Raw genomic sequence first — 19508 nt, forward strand, 5'->3', positions numbered from 1 at the left:
CCCAAACCATGAATCATCTTCAAACAAAATAATTACCTTCAGATTAAAATTCATTTGAATGCATTAATAGTGAACCTTGCTCCTGAAAGTCATCCAAATTGTGCGACATCCAGCTCCTATTACGTTTGATGACGTTTGATATTTTCAAGCAATAAATAATTTTGTTTGTCTAGGAATTATTGTTGTTTTGCTAAAAGAAAAAGAAAAAAAATGAAATACCAATTTTGTGTTTGAGCTATAGATTTTCTTCAGATGAGTATTTCTTTAATTTTATTCATTTTATTGAAACATCTATCAATCTTGGGTTTCAACTGAATTGCACTGAACAAAGCGGGACTGCTGGCCTGCTGTGGGCGGGCCAAGTCGCTGTAACTGTGCCAGACAAACAGCTGTGAAAAGTATGAACACAGAGCACTGCGAGTACTTTTGAAAAAAGTTTGCATTAAACGAGCCGAAACTTACAGCATTTAAGAGAGTTTAAAAGTTGCATCAGTGAAGATAGAACAGTGAAATGTTGAAAGTCACGGCTATGAAAAGAGCTGGAAGTTATGGCTATGAAACAACTTAAAAGTCACAGCAAGTAAAAGACTTCAAAGTCACAATACCATTGGTAAACTGATGAAATAATAGCGGGAGGAAGAACATAGAGAGAAAATGCTGCAGATTTACTTCTACCAGCATACAGCAATACTGTGGTTGAAATTATAGCAGCATGAAAAGAGAAGAGATGCAGAGATGGAGTGCGATGAGGGTGCTGTAAACAGCAGGTGCCCAGAAAATCACTGGCAATATCAGCGCCACAGCTAGCAAGCAGCTGCCAGCTGGAAGCACTTGGTATAGAATACAATCGCCACTGCAATAGAGATGTGTTTCAGCATGGGAAACGGTGATAGTATTGAGATGCTTGTATCTGCATGCACATGTGGGAACTTCCTCTTACCACAGCGTGTAATAACTTGGACAAAGTTCAGAATCTAAATGAAGTTTAGACAATCAAAGAAAATAAAAGACATTCTTTCACAGACAATTGTGATATTAACTGCGGCTCGGCATTCAAACGACATCGGGTTTTCAATCTGGCGCTTGAGATAACAATAGTGCAAAACGTCCCTACAGAGGAGGACGTTGAATTGCGTTGTATCTGACTGACTCAAAGGCTCATAGGAGGTGGGGGAATCATAAAGGACATTTGTAATTAAATCATGAAATTTCAATTTGTTGAACACAGCTTGTTTCACTTAAGTGCTCAACTCAATTAAATTCAGGAAAGGTCTACTTGTCTAGGGGACTAGGAAACACAGAAAAGCAATCATCTGTTGAAAAATAATCACTGTTCAAGGAACCTTCAATAAACTTTGCGACCTCCGCCTCCACAAACTACTGTGATCTCAGCTAACAGCACAGTAGATGCAAGAATTTCTTCCTCACTCCTCTCAGAAGGGCGTAGATAAGTGGAGAACAAAAATCATCCAGAGAAAAGTCTCCAGTGTCTCCATTTGTCTTTCTCTTCTCCCACTCTTTTCACCTTTCTATTCTATTACTCCTCATTCTTCTCCCATCCTCTCTGATGCCTCCTCCACCGTCTTTTTCTCAGGTTGTTTACGGCCACCGAGACTTAAAGACGAATAAGCCCAGCACACCCTTGTCTATAATTAGGCGTGCTGCAATACAAGCGTCTCGTAGATAGACTGCTGCCATTGTACAAATCCAGCGTCTCGCCTCTAGCCTTCAGACCGAGACGCTGCTGATACATGGTAGTTAGTGTGCTTGTCCCCAGAGCTTTTCAAAAAGAATTAAAGTGCTCAATACAAAGTGTCCCTCCGCAAAAAACAGGAATCTGAGGGATTGCAGCATATGGCTTGCTCAGCCCCCTTAGGAGGGAGAGTAACTGTGAGGGTATGTGTGTGTGTTCATGCTCACTGTCAAGGCGTAATCATTAGAAAAAGAGGGGATAGAATAAGCGTGCACACACACACACACACACACACACGCACACTACTGTGTCTCTTCTTTCTGATTCTTGCCTCTCGCTTGCCTCTCATGATCGGAGTCCCAGCCAGCCAGCATCCTAAAGCGTTCGGCTGGCCAGCCAAGAGAAAAAACACACTCACCACCCACACTTGACTCTCTAGATGATGGGCTCTTAAACCCTTTCCAGCCCGGGACTCAAATGAAGCAAAATCTTGTCTCACCCATGAGACCCAGGCTCATTAAAACATAGTACAGCTCTTCTAGTCATGTGCCGACTCACCAGAAGCGGGCCAGCTACCCATTCTGTGTCCAGACCAGGGTGGGAAATTACCTCCGGTCACCAGACAAACGCTGCTAAATTTCAGCCGTGGCTGCTTAATTTATCGGCTCTACCAGAGGCTTTGACGGGTAACCAACCATCATTTGAAGGTCCTCTTCTATTACAAAAATCCATTTGGCTCGTAAAACAGTGAAAGTGGGTGGTGAATTTTGGAATGCACCAGCCAGCCACTGTGCTCAATTGTTTGCTGTCGTGATCCAGACCCATACTGAGACGCTACAGGATATTACGGATATGAAACCAAGGGATGAGCTTTAATACTCAGCTAGGGATGGCATAAAAGACTCCTGGTTGAGTCAGCCACATCCTTGTGCCTGGAACATAAACTGATAAAACAAAAAATCAGATGAAATGTGCTGCTATTGGCTAGACAAATTCTGAAAATTATTTACGCTTAGCCTATAACGTTTGTGTGCACAATGTGGTATGTCTTCAGATGACCATTTGTTCAAATTCACCAAGGGAAATTGAGGTGTTTTCCCCTCACTTTTTCAATTTATAGGTGACAAGGAGAGTGCATTACATATTTTGCGCAATGTCGACCACTCTCGGCCTCAGCCCCTGAATATCACATCATTAGCAGCAGCTTTCAGGTCTGAATGTGTATGTGTCTGAGGGCAGCACAGCCCTCCACAGTCAGTCTTCACTGGCCAAATAAGTGTTACCTATACAAATCAAGGTCTGTAAATGATTCACTGACACGCAGCTGAAAGCTTTATTGCATTGAGGTATAAGCTGTTTTACCACGCGGCCTCAGCATGTGGGTTAGCTGTAACTCCTTCTCTGGTCCCCAGGGGGCGGACACTGAGGCAGTGACTAACAAAATGTAAAATGCCAACCATCATTCCTGACTAATCGCCATGGCAACACATCCAGCAGCCTTCTGCTGCATATAAAGAATAATCTCCTCCTCAACACACACACACACACACACACACACACACACCAAACACTACTGGCATGGTAAGACACAGGTTGCTATGATTTTACTATACAAGTAACTGCATGCTACAGCCAGTTTTGTTATATACAGTACATTTGACTGAAACTTTTTTGTAATTGCGATTAATTGGATGGATTATTGATCTGATTCCATTCCTCGTCATTAGGCAAATCAAAATGTAAATAATGCATGTGTGTTTTAGTGCACAGTCATAACATGTAAACATACACAATGAAGATGCACAGTTTCCCTCAGTTTTAACCACAAATATGTCTCCTTGTTTCGACCTGCAATTGTAGCACCCATCCAATCAGTGTGATTTTGCAAATGCTGGAGTGCAGTAGTGAGATGCATCATTCCCCCACATTTGGTCAAAATCTGATTAGGGGTGTCTGAGGTACGGCACTTGACTGACGCCATAGTCCATAGTAGGGCTGGGCTCTCTCTTTCAGTGGAATCATATAGTGATGATATGAAGATATTTTGATATCGTGACACACATTTCTGCTGTCTGAATTGATGATGACAAGCAAATTTTACTTAAAAACTCTCATAAAATGAGCTATGGTAGGAATATTAATTGAATATTTCAGTTTTATTTGACATCACACCTAACATCACCATTCGGTTCAATGAGATGAACATTAATTTGATTATTTAACGTGATTTTGCATACATGAACCATATCGTGATATATATTGATAGAGAAAAATCCTTATGATTATCATGATATTGATTTCAACCATATCGCCCAGCCCTAGTCCATAGTCCTCTCCCTGCTTTCATTGTTGGGGGCAAAAAATAAAATCATGATGTATTGCTGTATCACAGTTTAAAATCCTGACTAGTTAGTATTTGTTTTCGCTCACCATTGCATTTCAAATCCCATTTTGTGGTATTTTGATGTAACGGTGTGTTTTCTGGACAGGATGATGTCAGAGAGGCGGGAGTTACCACTCTGCTCAATTCCCTGATAACAAGCCCCCTGCTGACCCGTTCCCCTCCCTGTGTGCCAGCTGACAAACTGCACTGCTGTATCTTTAAACGTGGCAGAGGGCCAGGGAGCAGCCAAAACTGAGGACAGCATCACATTTTAATGACCCATCCCCCATATTACTATCTTTTCCAAGGGCAGGCAGGGCGATGGCAGCCTCTGCAGGGTGATCAAGCTTCCCGCTGGCTTCAGACGGCCTGTGTGGGAGCGCAGCGCAGCACAGCGGGACCGAAAAACACACGGCTCTGAGGAGATGACGGGAGGTGGCAGGAGAGAGACCCAACACACAACCACATGTGTGCACTCACACGTATAGACAGGGGCACACACGCACGCACACAGATATACACACACACACACAAACAAAAGGCAGACAAACTGTTGGGCAGACTGACAGGCAAAACACACACATACATACGCAAAGACTAGGAGGCACAAACATCAAGTACACAAACTCAAACACTAAACAATGCGACAATCTAATATTCTGCATATGAATAATGCATACCCCCTCACAACAAATTAGTAACAATAGATAACAGATACATAGATACAATAGATACAGTGAGCAAACAGACAAAACCACTGATATATACACTGCCACGCCGGTCAGATGTTCCCTGTATTAATGTTCTCCGTCTTTCCCCTCTTTCACCATCTTCTATCCTCCACTCATCATTCTCTTTCCTGACATTGCTCCTCCTTCTCATTTCAATTCCCTTGGTTATCCCATTCTCCCATTCCCCATCACTTGCCCTCTGCACCTGTTTCTCTCTCTCTGCTTTTTCTTCTCCATCAGTATCTCTCATGCTTTGTTTCCCTGTCACTCCCTCAATCTATCCCTCTTTTATCCCTGATGTCCGTCATTCTCTTCCCTCGCATCTCCCTCACTCTCTCCCATTCCTCCCCATTGTTACATTTATCACACACATCGATTGCCACGTGTTGAATTCACATTATATGTGTGTGACACAGCTTAACAACAGAGTTTTAACACTGATCACAGGGGTTTGTATCAAGCCATCAGCTTCAGTTTTCCTTTTGGCCTCAAGATGATGTTCTTAGCAGCTGCTGTACAATTCAGTGATGTTTCAAAACCAATCGTACTGTTATTTATTTGTAAATTTGCATTATTATGATAGTATTGCTATTAGATGGTATAGTCTTGTTTTTGTTCTGCGCCTTAATGGAGAAAGCTGTACAGCCTTTTCTCTTTCATAGCTGCTGGTTAATATGATTGACTTGTTGTTCTTCCCCCTTTTCAACATTAGGAGGAAGGGATGTCATGCATTTAGCCACCTGGCAGAGATTCTTCTAGAATGACGGAAGCCAAATCTACAAGGCCTGGTCATCGCCCAATGCACACCTGTGTCCTCCTCTCAAACATTTTACTGTAATTACTGTACGTCAATAAACAGCCATTTGATAAGAAAACCTGGTTGTTGTTTTTAATGAACATAAAGAACAAAACCAATATTTACACTCTTGTACTATGAAATTAAGGGGAATGGCAATTTGTCTGACAGGCTCCATTAAAATGTAATAATGTGTAGGGATACAGGGGTATAGAGGATGGCCATTTACTTTCCTGTCAAGATTAAGATTTTAAAAACATTTTGAATATGTGATTTATGCCTTTGACAGAGCATAACAAAATGAGGGAATTTGGAGAGCTTTCAGCCATCTATCACTTACAAATATAGAGTGCATAAAATGATGAGCAGTGACTTATGACTTTTCTCCAGTGGCTCTTTGAATCCAGCTGAACTCTGAGCACTCCAGAGGAAAAGAGAATATTATAGCCTGTCACAAAACAGATGCAACAATTCAAATAATGTACTCAGACTGTAAAGCTAAGATTAATGAAGTATATATTTTTTTATTCAACAATACACTTAAACATTGGCTATAAAAATTGCCCCACAGGAATTAGCCTTAGCTCTTTTTATAAGCTTAAAATATCATCAGACTGCCAGTAGACATGGATAAATGATAGTTTAGCTATCTCAGATTAAACCTTATAAAACACTCTCCCTTCTGATTGCATTGACCCCAATGCATGCACTTAACCTAAGCTCAGGAATACACTGAAGCCCTTACCAGATAACGACTAACACCGTTGTGCAAGTTAAGGTGCTATTAAAAATACAGTTTAATTTTAACAAAAGGCAGAAATGAAGGATTAGTAGCTAGCGAACTAAGTTAGCACATGGGTAATGGCATGTCACAATATCTGATAGGCTGAGCGGGTCCCTTACCCAGAATCCTATGGTACGATGGTGCAGTGACATCACACTGTGGGAATTATGGGCAGAGCCTGGCTGACTGTGTTTACTTTATTACAGCTCAGTGTTCTTGACCAGCCACTGCACTATGGTGTCCTGTCGCATTTCATTCTGCACTCTATTGTTTTTACTTGTTTTACACTGCATTACCCACAAAGTTTTTCCCCGCACTGTAACTTCTGTGAGGTGGAATGATGATAGTAAGTGAAGTTCAAAGTAAATGAAGTTGAACTGAAATAAAACACTGTAGGCTAATAGGGTAGTAGTCTAACCTAAACAGGATAAATGTGTTGGACTGCAAAAAAAACCATAGGTCAGAAGATTGTTTTCTGATAAATAAACACAGTAATAGAGGGTTAGCTGAGCAAGCACCAGCATCTTTGAAGAGAAATAGAAAGAGTATGTTATTATCTAGCCTGTTCTGGCTATCACTGTCAGACAGGTTGCTTTCACTCACATCATTTTGTGTCCTCATTTCAAATCAAGTAAATATTTACTAGCAGGGAAGCAATGGGAGATGTGACGTCGAGTGAAAACAAGGTCTACATACCGTTAGCAGCCATACTAATATTGGCCTGGAGCCATGGGTCTGAAGGGCAGTGTGGAGAAAGAGATATGATACCATGAAGCTGTGACCTGTTTCTGACTAATGCTATCGGGCTTCCTGTCACAGTGTGGGACCACAGTATGGGTCTAGATGTTGGGAACTGAAGGACTGAAGAGAAATCAATTGACTACAGTGATGGCTGGTTATACTGTTGTGTGCCCCAGTATGAAACCAGTACAGCCTGGATTCTTTCTCTGGTCTGGAACACAAAACTGGTAGTGGGCCAATTGCTGGCATGTCTTCACATCACAGGAAGAGAACAATATAGTGTACCAACATATTTCAATAGTCAGCCTGGGTCCCAAGGAAATAGAGTAATTAATTTACTAATTTAGGTCCCCTGGTTTAGGGCAGGCTCTGTAAGGTGCTAGGGGGAAATACACAAACACCGCATTGCTACAAGCTCTACCTGATTAAAACCATTCAGCTATAACTATCACAGCATGGGGTCTAGATGAGAGAGGAGAGGAGGCATGGGTCAAGTCAAGTTTGTCTTTATTATCCCCGAGGGGGAAATTCAGCTGGCGACAGCAGCCATAGTTTAACAACATCATAGGACTGGAGGCAGGGGTCTGAGGGGCAGGAGAGAGAAATAGATTGACTTTCATACCATGCTGGCTAGTACTTTCGGCTACCGGCCACACTACCAGAGAGGAATGGGCAGAGGTCGGAGGCCCTAGGGGGAAATAGATAGAAACTATAACAGCATTTTCAGTCCACCTATGTGGCCTGTGCTGCCGTGTTAGCAGCCACATTGTCTGACTTATCAGTGGAAGGGAGAGCGCTGTCTGTCTCTCTGTCTGTCTGCCACAACAAACAACACCCCCCAATCACTCTCACCATCTCCAAACTCCACTGGCCCCCTTTTTTAGTAAAACCTAATTTCACAGTCCATGAAGATGGTAGATAGGGTCTGCTCTTCTCTGTTTGTGAAATGTTGCATTGGTCTGAGGCTGGGCTGAGACGCAATCTGCTAAGGGAGCGGAGACGGGAGGAGGAGAAGACAGGAAAGAGAATGAGACAGGAGATTAGAAAAAAAAATTAAGTAGATGGGAAGGTAAAGGCAAAGGTAAGGGCCAAGGAGGAGGATGGCAGGAAAAGGGAGCTGGAGAGCCAGACCAGAGGAAAGGAAGGGGGCAGAAAGAGAGAAAGGCAGATGAATTAAGGGAGAGAAGAGAGAAGAGTGGGGGAGCTGAGATTGAGGAGTGAGGGAAGGAGAAATGAGACAATGTTTGAAGAGATAGCAAATTGCAAGGCAGAAATCCCCCGCCCCCCTTATTGCATCTGACCTTATTGCTTAATAAAAAAAACAGGACTTACATTTGCAATTACATCACATTAAACACCTGTATATCATGACATAAATATACTAAATAAATAAAAATAGTGATTCTTAAAGAGCAACACCTACTGGAACCAATCTTGGAATGGACCTAGGAGCAAAACTGGGTCTCAAGATCAAAATTACCTCCATATCTATGAAATACTGAACAGGTACAGAGAGGGGAGGCACAGGAGGAAGATGGATAGAAGCAGAGGAACAAGGAGATGGGAAGGTGTGTGGAGAGAACACTATTCTGACTATTCTGATGTGTCTTCTCCACAATGCCTTAGGCTCGGCTAAGCACAAGGCCAGGCTGAGCACAACACAACAATAAACAGACTCAACAATGCATCAAACGGTGCACATGACGACAATGAAATGCGCCTGTAATACAGAGAGACAAAAGCCAGAGTCACAATCCTATTGCGGTCCAAGAGAAACAGCCTGGCTGGCAACAAGACAGACAGGCATGATTGTGAAAAGACAATGCTGGTGTTTGGAAAGCTGGCAAACTTACCGAACACACACACACACACATATGTAAGCCAAATAAACATGATTGGTTTTTGTTGGCATTTTAACCTAGACCTGTGATGTGTGAGAGCTCACTGCCAAAATAGAAGAAATGGAAAAACTTCCAGATTACTGAACAGAACAGATTACTGCTGAGGGAGGTTAAAATGAGGAGAGAAATAAAACTAGCAAGAGTCAGAGTGTGCATGAGAGAGAATGAAAGAGAGCCCGAGAGAGAGACGCGCACAAAGGCAGGGAGTGTGAGAAAGAGAAACCTTCTCCCACATCCCAGATTTTGTTTGGGTTGGTGAGAGTGAGGGAGGTGTGTGGAAGTCAGAGCCAGAGAGGGGAAACTAAGCTGGTTTAGAGCCCAGGGGGAGGGGGAAGGAAGAATGTAACTTCACACAAAAGCATTTATTAAAATCTGATGATGTCTCATCAAATTCCCCCAAATCCTATATTGCGGTAAGCGGGGGCATGCGAGGAGACACAATGAGGATGACTGCGCCCGAGCATGACTGGCTGATTAAAAAACAGCACCCAAGGGTGGGTTTGTGCACGAGCGAACACTCGCATAACTCTCCCTCAACCCACCCGTCTGTGCACCCCAGCTTTCCATAAGCAGCATCGAACAATTTCCAAACTAAAATTGACCAAATACCTTCCGCTCTGTTTGCACCTAGGAGGTATCAGACGAGATAAGGGATCATAATTTTAATCAATTTTTCACCCCCAAGGGTGTTTGTCGCTGAAATTGAGAAGAATTGGGAAAGTGGTGACCCTCATTCATTCTCTAAATCACCTACAACAGTCGAGGGGAAATGGTAACTGGGGACAAAAAGGACAGAGACAATTCTTTATTACACAGGGTCTTAAACTTTTCCAGTGTCAGAGCCAAATTAGAGAAATGTAATTTCACCCTGGGGCCAGCTCTAATGAAAACTTCTTTTAACTTATCTAGGGAGTCAGCAGAACTAGGTCCGTCGATGATTTTAGGTGCTGGCCAGTGCCATAGTTGTACTCGAAGAGGTGCTTTAATTCCCTTTTAATGCAAAAACAACATAATTGCTGCCTGAGGAAGAGTATATCCACTCAAAACATGCTGTCTAAATTGTTTGTACAGGCTCATTTATTTGCACAGAAGTAGCCGAGTTCACATCCCAGGACCAGCTGGGAAAACAACGTTGGGGACAGTGAATGACTACCTTTTCTTTTCTCCTTCAACAACTACCGGTGGGGGGGCCCTTGAGCAAGTCACCTAACCCATCAATTGCTCCAATGGAGCTATTGGATGGAACAGTGGAAGGAAAAGGAAATACGTGCTCAGTCAACTTTCCCTTAAAGGTTAATAAATAAAATTACTGCTCCATGGCCTATGCAAGCATTTTTATCTTTGCAACACAGCTTGAATAAATGGTGTTTCATTTGCAATAGAAGTAGCCTAGTTCACCTCAAATTTTTGTACCATTTTGCCTCTTTGGAAACCTTTTGCCCTCCTCCACACCTTTCACAGTAGTATCCTGTGATCCCACTTCCAAATATAAAGGGAAAAGTAATTAGGCTACTTGGGTAAAATATATTACAACCCAAGAAATAAGTGAGTGTATCTGGTGTACCTGCACATACCGTTGACTACACTCCTGGTACTGAGCCAGAGTTTACAAAACCAGGCTATATTACAGCCTGGATTCACACACATAACATGCTATTATCCCAAGTGTATTTCCCCAGAACTGTCCCTCCATATGATTGATTTTCTAGCAGGCTCTTGCAGTAGAAACAGAGGGTCTACTTGATGAGCAAGAGCGTCCGGAATGAGTGTTCAAATGGTTCTTTTTTTTTTGTTTTGGGCTAAAACCAAGCACACCTCAAAAATCCTATTCAAAAAAGTAATTTGAGGTAGTAGCCTATTTCATGGTCTGATTCTCTGCTCTTTGGGTCTATTTCAGAAACTGATGAGAAGAGAAGAAAACCTTTAAAAAGGAGCACACAAGTGTAGTCATTGTTCCCCTCATTTCACCATGTTAGTTTGACTCCTTATATTAATCTGCACTGTTCACTGTTTCAATCCGTTTGCATCTCCTCAATCTAGTATGAGGGTGGTGCTTTCCTTGCAGCAACCATTGACTCCAGCACAGCTCAAAAGTGCATCTAAAACACAATCAGGAGGCATCAGTTTGTGTCTGCATATTGTGCAGCAGGGTGCATTAGGCTTCTTGTGTTTAGAGAAAATGGCTCACATTTTTTGAGGAATGGAGCTACCAGCAATCAAGGGCGACTCCAACCTGCTGTTACACTTATGGGGTATATTTTAACATTTCAGCATAGCCAATATCTGCATTTTAAGGCTTTTTCTGGCTTGTGTTCAAATTCTATTCATGCAAGAGAGTCAACATAATTTTCACAGTGACAAATTCTATTGACAAACTCAAAGCCTCTGGACAGAATTAGAGATATCATTTGCACTCATTGAAAAATACAACGACAATTTTCACTTCAGATTTTCTGATGAGGCAATAGATGGAACCAAGGTTGATGTAAAAATCAACAATAGCCACTGAAGAGGGGAAATACAATAGCACTGGCATTATCCTTTAATATGAAAAGATACCATCCACACGCACACAGCACAGAGGAACAGCCTTAAGCTTGTACTGTACATGAATACTTCTTACTTTCTGTACTCTTTGATAAGTTTGAGTGTAGTCTGAGTGAGGAAAAAAAATGTAGATACAGATAATGAGTGCACACAAGAGTCTTATGCCCCATGCAGACAATGTCTTTCTGATTTTCTACTTTTCAGGAAGTTGAAATGTATTATAAAACCCAATACTGAACTTTAATACAGAGAGATAAGCTTTGAAATGTAGTCACAAGAGCAATAGGATCCCTATATTGTGCCTGGATTCTTTACTCTTCTCTCCACAACGTGCATTCACTCACTTCCAGAGATCTCAGCATGTGGAGGCTGCAGCTGATAGTTAAGAAAGACATTCTGCTGCAATGCACTATACAGTCCCTTAGGAGAATACGGGTATGTTTTTGTTGAAAACCAGCAAGGTGGAAATAAACAAGCAGGTAGAAACAAATACAGTAAGGTAGTGGACAAAAAAAGAAAGTGCCGAAAACAGTGCTACCTAGCGGGGCTCAATGATGAAAACTACACATGAAATGTTCCAAATGGTTTGTTCCAAAAGTAGATCTTCAGCCCTGTCAAGTTCAAGTCAGCTGGGCATACAGTGAAAGCCAGATGATCCTCGAGGAAATGGAGGGAAACGCATTAGCCTACATGAAGTGCTTACCTGGCTGACTGGCTGGCTAACTGGGAGTCCTGAGACTGCGTGTTGCAAAAGCTTCTCTCCTGGACAAGAGACGCTATCAAATATGCATAAAGGGAATGTGTCTTTCTGGAGTTTTGGAGCAAGTCAAAAAGGTCCTGAAGCAGCAATCCGAGGGAGAACATTGTGTGTTGGGGTGGAGATGGGCCCCGGAGCAAGTGAAAAGCTGCACTATAATGATTCTAAACTTTTTTGGCTTTTAACCCCCAAAAGTTACTGGGGTGCCTCGTCGAGACTGTCCAATTTGGGTGTGGTGAACTCTGACAAAGAAAAGGATACTTTCAATTTAAAATTTTCAGGATATATTGCTTAAATAACTACTGCAAGACTTTGTTTTGAATTTGCATTTCTGGTTAAAAATCCAACAAAATAACATTCGCAATCTGATGCCACGATGTCATGGACCTCCAGTACAGAATTTACATAATTGCTATGCTTTAAAATAAAAGTTGAGTTCACAAGGGTGGCTTGCACTCTTTTTCCAGAAGTGCTGGTTGGTCAGTCAGAAGCACTAACAGCCTAGCAGCAACACCGTCTCAGCCTATTGCAGTAATGATGATTATTTAATGAGGAGTTGCTTTGCTTCTCCAGCCAGATGCTCCACACATCTCAGTGCCTTAAGAGCAGATCATAAGAGATGAGACAGACTCGTACCACACAGTATCATCCATTCCACACACACACTACACCATGTTTAAATCTATTCTAACACTGCCTCGGGAAAACACAATACAAGCCTACTGTCTACACCACACACACACACACACACACACACACACACACACACACACACACACTCATAGACAGTACAGTAGCAGTAACAGTGCCGGTCTATCCATTCAGCCCAGTGTCTTAGTTTCTGCATTTTTCCTCTTGGCACCTGTATTTTCAAAAGATCTTTTCCAGGGACTCTATGAAATAAGATTGTAGGCTATTGTGTAGGCTAAAAAATATACTTTGTTTTTAGATGAGTAACCACACACAGTACATTAACAATGCAGCTCTTCAAGTTATTGAAGAAACTGTATTTGTAGACTACTCCAGTAGAGCTGTTGACTCTTCCAAGCTGTATACACACAGCTTTCAGCAGCCAGATTGACTTATATCAACTAGAAAATGGCTTGTGCTGCGTCTTGAGTAGCCTGCTTTCAAAGCAGCTTAAAACTCCTATAGAGCAGAGCTGCTGCCTAGAGGGCCTAGCAAACACACATATTCAGATAGTTGATTTATTATTTACTGGTCCTTATTACAATCAGGCAAGTCAAACAACATTATAAACAGTTATATGGCTAGTCGAGCAAAGAGAGAAGGGTCTTGAAAGGGTGCAGAGGAACTTTTGAGGAAAGCTGTCAGAAGAAAAGGTATCATTACCCTTTATCCTGGCCGTCATTATATTACAACATACAGCTAGATTACAGTACAGACACACGCAAACACACAGCCAGGCATCATACTGTATTATTGCACTCTATGGAGACATAAGACAATTATTAGCCCCGTGTCAAACAGCCATAACGAGCATTAACCTACCCACAATACAGACTCAGCATTATCACCTCAGACTGTATAAACAGCAGCCTTTATCATTACTTTAACACCGTGGTTCTCCATCTTTCCAGTGCCAAGGCACCAGGGCAGAAAGCTGACTTTTATATCACTTTCACCATATTAACAGTCAAGTAGAGTTTTAGAACAGAATACAATCTCCCAGTGATGTCTGGTTACCTGCCACCACGGCTGACAGAGTAGACAAACTGACCAGCCACCACGAAAATTTACCTCTATTTGGCTGCTGGCTTGGGGTCATTTCTCACCGTGCGCGGAAAAACAAGTTATTGAGTGCTGGGTACATGGCATGGATGCACAAGTGGTTTGGTCACACACAAAGAACTGCTGGAAAAGGCCCTACTGTTTTAACTTTGGAAGAAATTTTTAACTACAACCTTAAATTGAATTTTACTAAATGCAATTAACTGTCTTTAAATTTACTAAACCACTAAAAAAATATGTATCTTCTTTACATCTGAGAAAAGAAAATCTGAAGGAGTTCGCTCCAGGACACTCATCTGTAAACACCTGCTCTAAACAGTGATTTTAAAAGTTATGACTAGCCTATATAACTATGTTTCTCCACAAATGTCAGCGAGATATTAGCAGTAACAAATTTAACTTGCTAAACAAAATCATATAAGCTATATTGTGATCCATAAAATCCGGTACACTTTGTGCGTTTGTCATATTTACACTGGTGGCAGTCAGGCTCTGAATGGTCTGAAACGTGTGCTCCGGCCTTTCATATCTTCCACTGAGTGATGAGTCCATTTCCTTCCGTATCGCTGCAGCCTTGGCCTGAGGACTGCCGTTTTGTCACTACTGCGCATCAGCCTCCTCTGCTATACCACCATAAAATCAGTGGGGTCTATTAGGAATACAGAGGATACTGCAGGTCTGTGTGTGCGTGTGTGTGTGTGCTGTGGGCTACTGACTGCTGACCATGAAATCTAGCTCTCAGGAATATGGAGGAGGGAAGTCACCCCTACGACTGTACCGCTAGCCCTATAGGCTCCAGACCAGATGACAAAACCTATTTGAGCTGTTGGGGATTATAGAGGGAGGGGTGGCTGGCCTTGGCTTGCTTGTTTACTGTATTACTGATGTGACTGATCACTCCATTGAGACTAATATGTTTTCTCTTTTACTTTTGCTGAGATCATAACATTCTCGCAGCATAAGCAGAGAGTTCGCCCGCTCCCTTTCTCTTGGCCTATATTCTCCGTCTCTCCCGTGCCTCCCACCATCCAGTGACGTCAAACTCATGAATAATAAATGACAGAGTGGACACAGCCGCTGCTGTATGTATCCACACATTAAAAGGCCACTGACACCAAAACAGGGTGGGGCTACTCCAGGGCTATGCTACAGACTCATCACACTGATGACTACAGAGTCATCACAGTGCATGGCCAAGCATGATGATTCCCACTGTGAAACGCAGTGGAACATGTAGGTCAATATGGCCACACTGGGCCAAACTGTGAAAAATTGATGAAAATACATTTAGGCTAAGTGGTACAATGGCAACTTGTCATAGAGAGGCCTAGAGCTTTGTTTCTTAGATTAGAGGTCATGGGCCTATCTGCGGCAGCTGCCCACATGATGAAGGAGGCAATATGTTTCCATGTATCTGAGTCTCAGGGCAAGACTGTCCTATTTGTCATTTGTAGCTCAGGCTGAAAAAGAAACAGTTTCACAGCTAGCTCTTGACGAAGCTTCTGCCTCAATTGGGGTTCGATGAAACCCATTTGGGTTTTTTTGCTTTTTTTCTTGGCTTTTAGAAAAGGGTTTGCTAGTAAAATGATAGTGGATTGGGTTTCACATAGCGATGAGAATTTTGACTCAGAAAGACTACAGAATAAACTTCAAGGGCAAAAATAAGGCTATTGGAACCAAACGACGAGCATGGCGCAAGGAAAAGACTTCGCTATGGGACTCATTCTGGAGTCCTGGGCAAGAACACTTTGCTGGGCCACCCAAAACTTCTATTCTTTCCAAGGAAAACCCTGACTGAAAGGCCGTGTCTATAAAAATGAATATATTTGATTAGGTGCATTTACTCCACTCTTTCCTGGCAGAGTGGAGGACCAATGATACTTTGTCAATGGATATGAGACACAGACCGGCTGGCTGGCCTACTACCTGACATTACAGGCTCCATGAAACTGGGTCATCAGCCAGGATCCAGTGGCATCCAATCAGTGACGTGGATCAATCTCCTTATTCAGACCCCTCTAATCTCTTTAACTGAGCAGGAGACGACAAACACTGCTAGCTCTCCTTCACTAACATGCCCATATGCTCACTTCGCTATTCATATCACTGCCAGGCCAACATTAAAGGGTCTGTCGCTCTGCTTGGAGGAGTAAAGCAAGGACAGAGGCAAGCGAGAGAGAGAAGGCGAAAGACAGAGAGAGAGAGACGGCACAAAGACAGAGGAAGGGAGGGAGAGAGCGGGTACATAAGAGATGGGACGTGAGACAGACAAGAGCGAGCGAGAGCGAGAGAAAGCGAGAGAGGGAGGGAGAGAGGGAGAGAGGGAGAGAGGGGATGGGGGACTGGCTGGGCTACATCAAAGAGACATGCTCTCTGCTAGAATAACTCTCTGGGCCATTCTAATTGGCAACCCACACCAGTAACCTAATGGCTGGTGAATGCTTAGCAGCACAGTGCAGACCAAGGAAAGAAATGCAAGACATGGAGGGAGCGATGAAGGAGCAAGAGGAGGAAAGGCAGCAAGGAGAGGGATGAAGCCTGGCCTAGAGTAGAATGCAGAGAGTAAGTGAACAATGAAGAGACATTTTCCAATTAAACCATTCCAATCTCATTACTGTCTTGTCCAGCAAAGTGTCTCATGCTACATAATTGAAACGGGAGAAGCAAACAAGTCCCTTTTTCTTTTTTTGTCAATTATCAAAGTGGGACAAACAATATGTAATCCTGATAAATATTTATCGGCGACAGCCACAGAGACTCTGTTTGTTGTCACATTAAAAGATTAATCAGCTGTGAGAAGAGAAAGGCAAGGCCATTATGCTAATTTCCAGCTTTGTTTGTACTTTTAATCAGGATAACAACATTTCTTTGGTGGAAAGTTAGCGGAGTACTGCCTTACCTTTAGTAGGCCAGTCATGTGGAGCCAAGGAAAGGAACAGCGGGGAGGGATATCAAGGAAACACTGCAGAGCAGTGGGGAAGGAAATTATCTGTAGTTTTCCACTGCAGGGCTAGCTCACTATCCTCACTAAATATGCCTCACTTTTCTGATTTGGCATCCATTTACCAACAAATGATTTGTCAACTGGGGCAAGGTTTCAAGTAGACTTCTAATCCTTTCTTCCCCTCTGTCATGGACATTTGATTATTGCCCTGGCAAGTCCCACTTAGCCCATGCTGTGATAAGTAGCTATTGTGATAGCTGTGACAATCAGAACTACTATTAGTAATGTGGCATCGTAGGGGTATAAGATAATGGAAAGCAAGCAAACCAGCTGTGGTCTTCCCCAATCACAGAAAGATTCAGTTAAATTGGCAGCACAACTTTGTATTTGCTGTGTAACTACATTGGAAATGCAGCAAAACACGTTTATGTTTGCTGTGTATTGAGAAATCCCAAGTTGCATTGGGCTAGCTGCTGCCCTTGAGGGCTTGCCAAACATACAGTGATTTTTACCTGAGCTGACATTATATGTGGGTGTGGGTGTGTGTGTTTGTGTGTGTGTGCCTGTTTTAAGCCTAGCAACATAAACCTTGATGTGATAAGAGATTTGAACAGATCTCACTCTCGTTTACATAACATGCAGCAAGATAGACTAGGGCTTCCCTTCAGCATGAGAGAGAAAGAGAGAAAAGTTGGCCTGCAACAAGGCTACATCTGTTTACTCTTCAAATGAACCATGACAAATCCTAACTACTTATACACACCATACCCATACACACACACACACACAAATACACACAGAAGGAGCAGCTCCACTCGTCTGATTCCCCACAGATAGCAAATGGGCCGTAATGGTTACAGATGACTTTCCTCAATCCAATGGGACAATCTGCAAGCGCAGCACATTCACTCCTAACTGATGCAGTTGGAAATACTTGGAGCTAAATCAGTCAGTCATCCAGTCTGATTCCCTGCTGCCTTTGTAAAGCTGGCAGTGTGCTTGTCAGCTTCTCTTCACAGCCTGAACAGGAAACTAGAGGCTTAAGGCTGATGATACATGAACAGATGTTTGAGGCAATGGAAACGGGCAATAGCGCCTTCAGCAGTGAGGAGGATTGGCAAAATTGGACAAAAATCTATGTGGATGGTAGAACAGGCTATAGTAAATAGGGTTGCAACTATTACCAATATGGTAATCAAGTAATCTGTCAATTAATGCTGGTCATAATTGTTAGCGAAATTGCCAATCTACAAACTTTCACATTTCACAAACTTTTCTCATTTGGTGGCACCAAATAACCGCACTGAAATGGCTGAACATGCAGGTCTCTGTCCTCTTCCAAGTGACCTGTGGTGCAGTGCATTAGTGGTGAGAATGTAACCAACTACAAGAAACGAGCCCAAAATATGCGGTTTTATGAATATAATGGAGATGTTGACATCTACTAGCCAGTGGTTACACATGCTTGGAAAGTCTAAAATAACAAAATGAACTGAGGGCAAACTTAGAGTCAAGATGAGGTGAACTGCCTTCTCACCATTTGGATTTAAGAAGATACTGAAAGAACTCAAAGAGTGCATACAAATCCATCATGCTTAGCTAAAGTTACAGGGACTGGAATCAGATTGTTTTGACTCCCCACAGCTGGAGCGATGCTTTGTAATATCCAAATACAAAAACACAACTAAGTAATTTTTTACCACTATGGTTTGGACCAAAGAAAAACTGTAGGTGTGATCACACTAGAGGGATGCCAAATAGCTGCCACAAAATTGTCACAGAGGCGAGCCGAGCGATATCAAGTGGAAGCAAAGAACAGAAGCCCATTTATTTCCCACTCCATGTGAATGGCCGTGGGTCTGGATCAGTAGTCTGTGAGGCAGGCTGGACCCTTAGAGAGGAGCAGGGAAGAGCCTCTTTACCTCCGATCAGCCCTCTCCTGATTGCCGCTGATGAGCCCAGGACTGACTCATGGTACAGAGGTCTGACCTGTAATCACCGACACATAGAAACAGTCTGACTCATTCCACCTGAGGAGCGTCTTGTTGAGGTCTTGAAGGAACCTTGCATCCCTCCTCCCCTTTTCAGCAGCCATGGAAAAAATGGGCAATTTTCTTGTTAAAATCCACATACTTTTGACATTTTCAGTGCCTTTGTTTGGTCCCAAGCTTGAGAAATATTTTCTACATGTGTGCATGTGGGTGGCAATGTCAACTACCAGCTACAGTAAAACCTGCAAGGTTTCTGAGGGGCACTGACACTATTTGACAAACTTTTGAGGTTTTGAGCAGGTGCCAGAAACATTCCTAAAGGCAGTGTTTGCCATGGGAGTATTTAGCAGTCAGAGGAAGAATGAATACAACAGCAAGACAGAGTGCATAAAACCAGCAGTGAAGTCTACAAATGGAAAAACTAGTACAGGGCAGCGTTTTTTTAAGCATTAGCACACTGAAGCAAGACACAAAATTCCACAGCAAAC

The 19508-nt window shown here is 42.6% G+C and overlaps 1 protein-coding gene across 2 annotated transcripts in view; it reads right to left on the minus strand.

The window, feature by feature from the left end:
- The window catches only part of stt3b (STT3 oligosaccharyltransferase complex catalytic subunit B), a 57157-nt gene that overhangs the window by 26818 nt on the left and 10831 nt on the right, over positions 1-19508 (minus strand). The window lies entirely within an intron of this gene.

Source organism: Centroberyx affinis, unplaced genomic scaffold (assembly GCF_046629955.1).
Source record: "Centroberyx affinis isolate AG114_WGS23_722 - 3 ecotype Tasmania unplaced genomic scaffold, CSIRO-AGI_Caff_v1 ptg002231l_1, whole genome shotgun sequence".
Classification (NCBI taxonomy): Eukaryota; Metazoa; Chordata; class Actinopteri; order Beryciformes; family Berycidae; genus Centroberyx; species Centroberyx affinis.